This window comes from Clytia hemisphaerica, unplaced genomic scaffold (assembly GCF_902728285.1).
Source record: "Clytia hemisphaerica strain Z4C2 unplaced genomic scaffold, Clytia hemisphaerica genome assembly, whole genome shotgun sequence".
NCBI classification, from domain to species: domain Eukaryota; kingdom Metazoa; phylum Cnidaria; class Hydrozoa; order Leptothecata; family Clytiidae; genus Clytia; species Clytia hemisphaerica.
Window position 1 is genome coordinate 579,248 of NW_027103833.1, and position 12,502 is coordinate 591,749.

General features: G+C 35.2%; 1 long non-coding RNA gene across 1 annotated transcript; it reads left to right on the forward strand.

The window, feature by feature from the left end:
• Positions 1–987: 987 nt before the first annotated feature.
• LOC136806881 (uncharacterized) lies at positions 988–1,913 on the forward strand. Its single transcript, XR_010846619.1, has 3 exons — positions 988–1,189; positions 1,476–1,585; positions 1,740–1,913. It is a non-coding gene; the product is annotated as an uncharacterized lncRNA (long non-coding RNA).
• Positions 1,914–12,502: the final 10,589 nt, after the last annotated feature.

Sequence of the window (12,502 nt, forward strand, 5' to 3'; positions counted from 1 at the left end):
TGTACCTTTCTGAACTCAAAAGGCTATGTAAAGTTTAGGGGCGCATCCATACTATTATAGTACTTACGTACCCAGTGAATGGGGGGCGTTGGGGTTTAGCAAAAGTGTACTCTGTCAACGACCCTTTTCTGAACATTTCTTGGTCATGATGTTCGGGCTAAAATAGCAAAACATATTTTTTGCCCAAACATGTGTCAGGTCCAAGCTCAAACAGTGATTTTCATTAAGTAGTGAGAATTAAACTTTTACCCAAAACTTTAAGGATGAAAAGAAAACAAAATCCTGGATTTCTCTCTTCAAAAACCTGGCCCAACCACGCAGGGACCAGTCCAGGAATTAGACAAGGTGTGTCGGCATTACATGAAGTTATACGGTATACAAATCGACTTTTTAGATTTTGCTTCTATCGGTACCTCAGAGGATGGTGAATTGGCCGAACACGGCTGTTTCAGTAAGCCAAAAATCGAACGTCTGGAATCGAACCAACACAAAAATTGACGAAAGTTTACCTTACTCATTGATCTGTAGGTCTAGCTCTGAAGATCATTTTAAAATTCTGTAAAAAGCCTCTTGAAGCCGAAAGATAGTTCTTTCCGAATCATTTTTGATCTTCATCTTTGTTTTGATTCGATCACGCAATCTCAAGTTATAAGATTTCAAAGGTCTGCGAAATCGTAACATCCGGTCAACTTTGAAACCTTGTCGCAAACCGGCTTTTCAACTTAAGACCCTGAAATTTTCACCAGTCCCTCGCAAAATATAAGGTCGTTACACAGACTATAATTTACGGGCCCAGGCCTGCCCAGTTTAGCTTGGACTACGAAAACTCGTGTTTAATGCCCTGTGGAAGCTTATGAAGACCATGAATCGAAAGCTGAATCCTTTTTCTTTCAGAAAAAGTTTACTTCAAAGGATATAAAGGCAGCGCCATTATGCGACAAGCCATAGAAGAGACATAGGTTCACACAAAATTTTCCTCGCTTCGTACGGCTTTTTTCATGTTTTGGTCACGTGATCGACGCCTTCCATTTCTCGAAAAACAAGCCAATCAGAGTTGACGATTTTCCCGCGGCACATTTTGATTGGCCGATTTCAGCGTAACGGGTGGCAACATGGTAGCCAAAGAAGCGATAATTTCATTCAACTTGCTATTTTGGTGGTGGATGGAGGTTTTGTCAAACTTTTTCAAGTTAAGTGAATCGATCTAATTTTTAAACTTCAAAAAGCTTTTTAGCAATTTGATTGGCTTGTTTTTAATGTTTCTCTTGGATAGAACCAGGGGTTGAGTGACTTCAAATCTCTAAGATAGCCCTTCAAACAATCTTACTTCTTCCCAAATATTTTCTAGAATTTCTGTTGCATAATCACCTCATCAGCCTCTAATATTCTGACTTGTGGTAATAGATACTAGATGAGAATTTCATAGCTAGATTTTGTTTTCCTTCAATATCTTTTCTTTCTTCTGTTTTCTTCAGGTCTGTGATCTGGGGGATGGAGGGTTCAAGAACCAACAACTGACGACCGAGAAAGCTAAGTTCGACCAAAAAAGTTACACGAAATGAAAGACTTGACCCTGGATTTTAAGGTAGGACTTATTTGAAATATTCTTAATAGAATTAAGGTACTATTAGTTCTTTTCAAGGCTGAGGGAAATGGTGATTGAGTATGAACTGATGAAAATAGACATAGACATAGTTTTTTGTTTGTTTTTTATTTAAAATGTTTTCTTCATTTTGTAGGACGACTTGTGCGGTCCTGCAGCAACATGTAAATTTATGGCTGGATAGTTGGACTCCTTGACTAATACTTCTCAGCTGCTTGCTGATTTCTCCATATCCAAGTGTAGAAGATGGAAATATACCTGTTGTCATGCTGGAATCGTATCAAGAAGACAGAGGCAGGAGAACCTCAGAGGCAGAAAAAGCGAGAAAGAAATTTTTCTGCTTAGTTCTTGTTAACTTAAAATTATCCATATTTTGTAATAAATCAAGAAGAAATCATTTATTACATTAATACATACAGTTGTCTGTCAAATTACTTTTATGAGAGACTGATTTGGAACTAGTTGGAACACATTATTTAGTGAAATTCTCCTCTAAAAAATCATTAAATTCCCGGAAATTTATCCCAAGTCCCAAATTTGAATTTCTAAGGTAAAAACTGAGCTTTATTCAAAGTTTCCTGATGTTATATGGGTATTGATCATTCCCAGGCATGTCCTCTATCCTTCCAATGGAGTTATAAAAGCCAATAATGGCCTAAAGTCCTAATTATAAGCCTATATTTCCGTTGTAAACAAGTCCGAAAATTTGGAAAAATTACCTTCGGCGTCTTTGATCCCGATTTCTAAAAAGAGAAAAAGAGAAAGTGTTTATGAAGTTATATTTTTCTTAAAGCTCTATCCTTCCCTGAAAAAGTGTTTTTTACAGAATTAAAAAAGCTTCTTTAGTTGTTGAAATATTTGGGATTTTGTATGGGAAGGTAAAATTTTTTCGCAAATCTGACGTCAATTCAGTTTCTCCGCGTTGGAACAGCCGTGCGAATCTTTAGACAACAAGTGTCAAGATCCTTTATCTTTTTTTTGCTGATGACAACGAGGATGATGACATCTTTGAAGACTTTTATTGTAATGGTAAGCTAATTACTTTTTGCTGCTTCAAGCTGAATTACATTGTCTGTTTGTATGGACACACCTCAGCCTCATCATAGTCATTTGGGAGAATGCAACGGTCTATTGAATAACAAACTACTCCAGCCAGTACAGACAGGATAAATTGTGGTTGTAATCAATTATATGACATTATCAATTAAAAAATTCTGCTGGAGTAATAGTTATTCAAAAGAATGTCGCATTCTCCCCAAACAAATATTAAAAATGAATAACACCTACTCTCGGGTACCTAATAGCAGGGAGGATTTTTCCAAGCCCCCTGCTTACTCCAAAACCCCTGGCTATTAGGTACCCAAGTAGTTTTTTTATTTTCACCTTATGTAATTTGTCACTTTGAAGTTTTGCCCAGATCCATCCAAATACTTGTTGGAATATAAACAAATAAAACATTTTAGAAATGTTACGTCTGTCCAGGAAAAATTGATCAATCTTTGGTTTCATAAGACAAAATCCATTGTAAACTAGGAACACCCGACATTGACCACCAATTTCATTTGATTTTTTCAGATAATGACAATAACGACATTCAAGAATGTTGTGTAAAATGTTTTATTTGTTTATATTCCAACAAGTTCATCCAGACTTGGCATTCATATGAAATTTGATCATTTCTTCTACAGACCCACAAGAAAATGATGATAATCCGATGAAAGATTTCCAGGAGCCCTTATACAATGGTTCAACAACTAATTTGGGTTCTGCGTTAGTCATGATAATGGTTTTTTGTCAGAAATTCAAACTCTCTGGCTCTTGTTTGTGTATGCTTATTAAGATGTTGAGCTTACTTCTTCCACCAGGTAATATTTTTCCACGCTCACTGTATCACTTCAAGAAGATTTTCTCATCCATATCACCAAAAGTTGTTATTCATCATTTTTGTAAAATCTGTATGCTGAAAGTGGAAACAGGTTGCATGCACTGTCCTAATCTTGAATGCCCCCAACATACTTCTGAGTCTATGGAAGTTGCGTATTTTGTGCAGTTTGATCTTCAACAACAACTCAAAAGTATTTTTAATCGGAATGGTATGTTGGATAAACTACACCACCGTTTTAACCGTACTGCCAAATGTACAAGAGACATTTATGATGGCACCCCTTACAAGGAACAATCTGTTGCAGGCGGCTTTTTTGATAATCCTCGTAACATCTCTCTCATTCTTAACACAGATGGCATACCTGTATTCAAAAGTTCCAAGTCCTCGTTAAGGCCTGTTCTACATTCCATCAATGAACTTCCTTTTTCTGACAGAAAAAAGCGGGAAAATATTTTGATTAGTGGTTTCCCTGGTCAAAATTCTTGAAAAGATCTTCCAAGATCTTTCAAGGTCATACAAGATCTTATGTTTGGCAAAAACTTACAAGATCTTTGCAATTTCTTTAAAAGATCTTGCAAGAACTTACATTTTGATCCTTGAATTTTTAATCTTGGAAGATCTTTCTCAAGATCTTGAAAATTTCTTACAAGTTCTTGTTGGTCCAAGAATTATTTTATGTTCAAAGATCTTACAAGATTTTTATACATTTCTTGCAAAAACGCCTTCCAAAGGAAAAAAGATCTTAAAAGATAACGTCACAACATGTATCTTATAAGATCTTACAAAAATTGATTGAAAAAGTTCTTACAAGATCTTAAGAAAACTGCAAGACAGATCAACAACTAGAAGTTTTATATTTAAAAAGTTTCAGACGTTTTTTGACGGCAAGTAAATATTTAAAATCTGTGAAACTCCTTCCAAAGAAAAAAAGATCTTCAAAGTTAACGTCGCAACAGGTATCTTATAAGATCTTACAAAAATTGATTGAAAAAGTTCTTACAAGATCTTAAGAAAACTGCAAGACGGATCAAAAACTGGAAGTTTTATATTTAAAAAGTTTCAGACGATTTTTGACGGCAAGTAATATTTAAAATATGTGAAATTCACTCTAGAAGGTATTCTTGGGGTATTCTTGTCATTTGGCCAATTTCCACCCTTATATTGGGGGGGGGGGTTTCAGGGGGTACCCGATTCCGCAATTCCACCAATTTTTTCTCCAGTTTCCGTCAAACCGTCTTAAATTGAACCAAAATTCCGTCACCGAAAATTCCTTTGAAATTCAATATTTTTGTCGAAAATTCCGCAAATTTTGAATATCTTTTACCAATTCCGAAATTCCGCAAATTTTTTTGCTAAATTCCGTTTTTCCGCACTAAAATTGTCTAATTTTCCGTCTCCGTCAGAGAACCCAATTTCCGTAATTCCGTCTAAATTTTCGCCAAATTCCGCCGCTCCGTCCGAAAAAAGGGCCGATTCCGCTCCTCCGCCGACCGTGAAACCCCCCCTTATATTCTTATAAAAGGCGTGTACACGAATAATAAACCTTTAATAATACTAAAATGAGGGTTGAAGATGATGGATGGACTGATCAAGGAGAACATAAACATATATCAAAAGGATGAGATTATATTTGCCAGGTCCACAGTTGACTGGTAAACAATTCTTTAAAAATAAAACTTTAGTTAAAAACTAATTAAGTATGTACTTAAACTAAATAAAATATGAATAAACATATAGAAAATCAGGTACTAGCATTGGAAAAGAAAACATTATAAATTAACTCTAGACATATAAGAAACATTTTTTATTAAGCAACCGAGTTGCTAAAAGCTCAGGTCTCAAAATGGCCTCAAATCCAAATTAGCAACTTTTTCCTTAACAATGAAAAAACTTTACGATAAAGCCTTGCAAATCTCAGAAAAGTGCCTCTACTGACCAAGTAAAATCGAAAAAATTCTTGAAAAAAAGCAAAAATGTGCTTTTCAGCTTGACAATTTTAAGCAACCTTCATTGCAAAATCTAGTATGTGTACAATATATTTATAAAAAGTATATGGATTAGAGAGAAATATAAACTGGTACAAATTTTTCAAAATTAGGCTTCATTCAAACTCAATACTTTAGGAAGAAACTTTCTTGAGGTCGAAAATTTGCGAAATTTACGATATTTACTTTCGCAAATTTGAGGAAAAAATATTTTTCGCGAGCATAAAAACTTTCGCGAATTTTTCACACGGAAGATAGTAGTGCAGGGGCTAATGTATCAAAAAAGGTTCTTGTGTGCACAGACTTGTTAAAAGCAAACAGTTTTTTGATGTGGTGTCTCGACCCCTTAAAGGTCAAGAAAATCTTGGGTTACAAAATTCTACCTACACCCCTGTTGCCATAGAAAATGACATCAATGGTTACCATGGCAATAAAAAATAAAAGTAATCAAAATCGAAAAATTTTGAAAAACTTACTATTCAACGGGGCTCAAAAAATTCGGAAAAGGAAAGTTTAAGGACAGCTTGACCCACCTAAGCTTTAAATAGATGAATTTAGCATTAGCAAATCATAAGTTAAAGGTTTTGTTTTTACATAAGTGTTTCACGTTTCATATCATATTCGAGGCTCACAAAAATTTACCCCATGCTTATAAAATAAAAACGTGTGGGGCAGTGTCTGCCAATTGTTAAGCTGATAAACAAAAAATATTTTTATTTTCCTCCCTTTTTCCTCTCACCAATCTTCGCTCCACCGTGTCAATCCAATGTGAAAAAGCTTGCAAATTAAAATTGACGAGTAAGCAGACGATAGCACTCTTATTTAAAAACAAAACTTTTAACAATATTTTTGCATTTTACATTAGAAAATGAATTATATAATCTCAAACCTTTTATACAATAAATGAAGAAAACAAAATGGAGGCTCGTTTTCAATTTAGTCATGTTGATAGGAAAACAGTTCCCTTGACAAGTAGCCAGAGTTTGCACTAGTAGGTACAAAAATTACACGCCTTAAAAGAGAATCAGCGTTAATGATAGCTACATTGTCAGTTAACTGGACATGAAAAAAATGACGTCCAATCTTCCTTTCATAGGCGTATGTTTGTAGTTTATCACTCAATAAGTCCTCTACTCCGTCAAATAGATTTTGATGCGTTTTTCTAAATTGTCTAATGATACAGAATGCTTCTCTTCCTACTATAGCAAAAAACAACACATTTCCAAAATTATGTACAGTTTCCATTGCTTCAAAGTCATCACGATCTTCATACTCTGCGATGTAGCTAGCACTTTTTCCACGTCGCTTATAACTCAAGCTATGGAAGGTGACACCATTGACAATTAATCGGTTACAAAATGAAACATCACGACGGTCTCTGAAAAAGTTAATGACTCTATTCGGAACAGCAATATCAACATCTGGCAGAGAGGATGAAGTGGTACCAACAACTGAAATTTTGTCATCGACCCGTGTGGTTTGAGGCTTTTTACTTCGTAAACGTTGAAGAAAATTCGACAAACCAGGATTATTATTGACGCATATCTTTTTACAATGATGATGGATGTTTTGAGTTGTTCCAATGTTCCTCATCATTTGCGAAATAACTCCCCTAGACCCATGATATTGTCTCTTTAACGTAGCTATAAAGCCTTCAAATACAAAATTAGACATTAGCACTAATGGACAACCATGAAGCTTTCTTTGGCTGGCAATGTGCAACAATGCATGGTTCGTGTATGTATAATTCTGAATACCATAGAGCTCCTCTGTTAACCTGTGATACTCATCTAACATATCATGTGCTTCCAGAATATCATTATCAGTACAACTATCTTGATTCAGTGTTTGTATAGCTGTCACAAACAATCCCAAATGCGCGAACAGATCATCATCAAGGTATTCTTTTAAAACTGGTAAAAAAGCATGCAATAACAAAATTTGCTGTTCTGTAGCTTTAGCTTTTTTCAGTGTTTTTAGATCGATTTCTGGAGCCTTTTTATGGAAATCATGTGGAAATTTAATTTCACCAACTGACTGATTAATGGACGTGACTTCAGCATTAGTGAATACTTTACTACTTGGATTAAAGAGGATGGTAATTTTTCGTTTCCATTCCCCTTCAAGCACAAGGTGCATGTAATCAAGGGGTAATTCATCTGGAACTTTGATGATATCTAAAACAACTGATTTGCCTTTCATGCCCAATTGCCGTTCCCCTTCTTCATCTGCTTGTGTAGCAGCCTCTACAACTTCCTCATGGGTGCGGAGTGTTCTCCGGGTAGATACGTACGGATAGTACTTGTAGATCCAAGAATTTGATTCTGCATTATGTTCACCAGGGTGATAACAAACACTACAACCATACTCGCCATTGTATTGAGTCATCATAAGTGATGCAGCTTTTGCTGGAAGGTCGGCTAATTCAGACTGTACTCTGAGATGAAAAGTTATGCCGTCAACAGTAAAACCATTTCTCATAAGATTTGAAACTTGCTGTGTAAAAGAGATTTGAAAAAGTTCGAAATCTGGTTTTTCAGGACCATACCATAATCCACACAAGACAATATTTGGTAAAGAATAACGATGGCGAATTCCAAGCTCAACGACAAGCGCTGTTATCAGCCATATTTCCAGACGTTTCGACTTAATCGTTGGAGCACCATCAATGTGCCAGATCAAAGTCACAACATTTTCATGAAAATCGTCCTCCTTTGATTGGTAAATGGTTCCATCAATAACGTCTTTGTAGTTTGCAGCATCTTGATTACGTCTGTAGCTTACAACATCCTCAAGATTATCTAAAAAATATGAAAAAATCTCAATGAAAGTAATGTGTAATGTGTTACTGTATGCCTAAAAAAGTACTTATTTTATTATCATGAAATCTTATGCATTTCCCACATTTACCATTTTTTTCATTTTAAGGTCAATGAATCAATCAAATCAAAATCAGTGGTATAGGCTGTTTCCCTCCCCCGGAATGAAACAATCTGCACAATTTAAATCAAGTTAAAATTGTGACGTAATAACAAAAGTATACTTTAATCGTAGAAATCAGGAAAATCAGGAAAATCTTGTTTTTTTTTTGGATTTATTTTAGCGAATCACGATTTCAAAGAATTTCGCGTGGATAAATTTTAGCAAATACTCGTATAACATTATTGATTGAATTTGTTTTCTAGCATTACTTTGCACTGAAACTCTTCCTATTGATAAAAATGTATCAAGGCAAAATAACCAAAAATTTTGCGCGGATAAATTTTAGCGATCTGGCGATTCAGCGTGTTTTAGCGAGATTTATTTTAGTGAAAATAGGGAAAACTCGCTAAAACGCTAAAATTAGTCTCGCTAAAATTTCTACGATTAATGTATTTAGCCTGTTATAAATTACCTTTAATGATTCTATTCAAGGATTCTTTTACATCATTGACATAGTAACAAAGTTTATTCTTTGGCTTGAGTCTATTCCCGTGTTGATTGCATTCTTCGTTTGGACAAACATCATTGTTTAATACTGCATGACACAATTTGCAAAGTTGGTGATGCATGGTCTTCAAGGAAAATGGCTTTTTCAACTTTTCAAAAAATACAAAGTTGTAGTGCAATTATTCGGAAATGGAAGGATTAATCGGATGAGTTCAAGCAGGTCTTTTTGAGCACTATCTGATAGAGAATGTTTTGCACAATAGACAATGAACAGATGATTGAAGGACTCTACAGTCATATTTGATCCATTAAAAATTGGTAATTCAAAATCATTTTCTGAATGACCATCATCTTCATTACTGTTGATGGAGTCATCATCTGTTGTCAATTCAACTGTAAAAAAATAAATCAAAATTGGTCAAATAACAAAGCAAGCAAGATTTTTATCTACAAAATCAATGTTTTAATTAATTGTTTGTATAAAAGAAAATGGAAAATATCCGTGTTCAAAAAGTGTGCGACTTCTTAGTGTTATCACACGTTTAGTTTCATTACTTAAGGACCTAATTTGGGTTTAAAATCAGCATTTTGCTAGTAATTTTTAGAATCTGAGGATGGCTGTTCTAAATTTGTTCTTAAGTTTCAGCCAAATTCTAGCCTTGTATTCTTATAAAATTTTCTCATAAAACAGGGGTGTAAATATGTAACATAATGCGGTATAAATGAGACAGGTAATCAAATGATGCACTTACACAGTGAGGCAACAGATTCTGAGTCAGATGAAGTTTGAATGTCTTCTAAATCGTTCTGGATGATGTTCCTAAAAATAACATTGAAATATTAATGAAAACTGTCAATTTATGGCTAGTCAGATCACAATTCACAACCAATTTAGTCCCCTGAAAGAAATTTTGCTATTTGTTTTGTATTGCTATTTTGTTGGTATGTAAAGACCATACCCGATTCTTTAGCCAATAATAAGAATAAAAATTATACAATTTTTTCTAAAATTTGTTATTGATTATATTTGTTATTATTTATTTGGAAAATCTCCTTTCCCCTTCCCCTATAAAGCCTTTTTTGATTTCTATTTCTATATATTTATTTGCATAAATTCATTGGAATTACTTTTGCAAATAATGAAAAGCTGGATCCCACCCCCGTAACAAAAAATATATTTTTGATGGCCACCTAAAGCATGTGCTTCTTGGATTTTTCCGATTATTACCGTGAGATTGGGTGTAACTTGCATCAGCGGAGGCTAACATGCGTAGCCCTCAAATGAATGACCTGGCTGCATGGTTTCAGCCCACTTTGACACTTTTTGTTCTTTTGTATACCAGAAGATTGTAATCAGTTATGAGTGTGAGTGTTAAACGGTTAAACAGAGCCAAAAACACAACTAGCTATCCATGTTTGCATACTCTTACCCTGAGGTTTTAGCTTCTCTATGCTATAGCACGAGAAGGGCACTCGCATGAGAAAAGCTTTGTTTTTATGCTATAAAGATGGCGGCTATAAATAAAAACAATCACATTAGTAGAAAAATATAGCAAAAGATGGCGTGAGGGGAAACGAAAGAAAAATTGGATGGGAAACTAGGGTAAAAAAAAATTCAATAATTTGAAATATTTTGAAATATTCGATTTGGAAAATATAACCAGCCCCCAGAGCCTCCATCAAGATAGCTAGGTACCCTTAATGAATAGGTAACCCCAAAGAATTGCAAGGCATTAACCCCCCTCTACTAACCTGGCCTAGGTGCCCTTCAGATTTCTGGGGGGGGGGGCTGACACCATGTGGCTGGTCATTAAAAATACAACTACGCAGCTCCTCTCACATCTTTACTCTACTATTTTTGTTTTGATTTAAGTTTCATGACACGATCAATCGAACTTGTCGAACTAATCGAACAATCAAACTAATCGAACTCCCGAACGATTAAAGTTTGAAAAAAATTAATTGAACTCTAGCCTCGCTCCACTGATGCAAGTTACCCAATCTCACGGTATATATGCCAACTGACTCACATTTTGGGGCTGAAAATGATGCGAACACAACTTATATGTGATGTGACCCAGGCCTTATTATAACTTATATCCAGACGATCTCAATCGAACGCAATCGACCAATTGAAATTCGATTGTCGAATGCAATCGAATCTCAATCGAATATTACCGCAATTTTCAGATTCGATTGATATTTGATTGCGTTCGATTGATGTTCGATTGCGTTCGATCGTCGATTCATTGACCCCCGGCTTGTTCATCGCATAATTTCTACGGGAAACCGAAAGTAATTTCATTTGGCTTGTGATGTTTGAGAGCTTGGATGTTGGGAAGCTGCAAGAATAAAGCCAGACGATCTCAATCAAACGGAATCGACGATCGAACCAGTCGAACAACAATCGAACCAATCGAATAAATATTACCCAGAATTTTGACGTTCGATTGAGATTCGATTGCGTTCAACAATCGAATTTCAATCGGTCGATTGCGTTCGATTTGGATCGACTGGTTCGATCGTCGATTCCGTTCGATTGAGATCGTCTGGTTATATAAGATCAAACGGGGATGCACAAATTAACTTTTTTAGCCAAGCAAGCCCACGTAATCATACAAAAAATTTATTTTGAACCTAATTGAAAGATTGGAGGCGGAGTATCTACTAAGAAAGCAATCTTACTACTTACAAACAAGGACTTCTGCATTGTTGCTGGTTGTTATTATTGACGACATCATCATAGTCCTGCTGATGAGGTTGTTGACCACCACCACACCCATCATCATAAGTTCCATCGTCAACATCATTACCAAATTCATCATCACTACCAAATTCATCATCAGCATCATTTTCATTCACGTGCAAAAATTCTTGGTAATGGTTATCATCGACCCTGCGTCCCTTTCTTCTTTCAGTTGTTTTACTATGTCGGTTATGATAATTTTTATCAATAACTCTTGCATATTCTTCTTGGTTATTAACTCCGCTGTTTCTAATATAAGCCTGAGCAGAGGCATCACTATTGTCAGAATCAGTTTTTGATTCTGATGATGAAATAGATTCATGTTGAGACGAAAAGGAGTAGTTACGTTTTCTTGTCGTCCTTCCTACTCCCGCCATTTTTTGCTGGAACCGCGCTCAACCATCGCTCTTTTGAACTATATCTTTTAGAGACGGATGTCTTAACAATTCTGCGGACCGGAAAAAAAGGATAAGCTTTTGAAGAATAAATTACAGTCTGGCCGAAAACACTTGAACATGGTCGGTCTTCAAATTTTCGAATTTTCGTCTTCAAATTCGAATTTCTGGTCTAAATTTTGAACTTCGAACGTTTGCATTCGAAAACTGTGTGGAAAATAACCATGATGCATTCTGTTTACTACCTTCTTATTGCTCCTTGTGGTGGGAAATACAGACAACATACATTCAAGAGTAAGTATTGTCCCTTTTTACCTAATACCTGATATACATAAAACATTGAAATATACAGTGAAGGTCTAAGAGTTTGGATAATTATCTACTGTTACCCTATTTGGAAAGTCTACTTTTTAATACTTCTTGTGATAAATATGGATATTTTGGTTGTCAAACAATTAA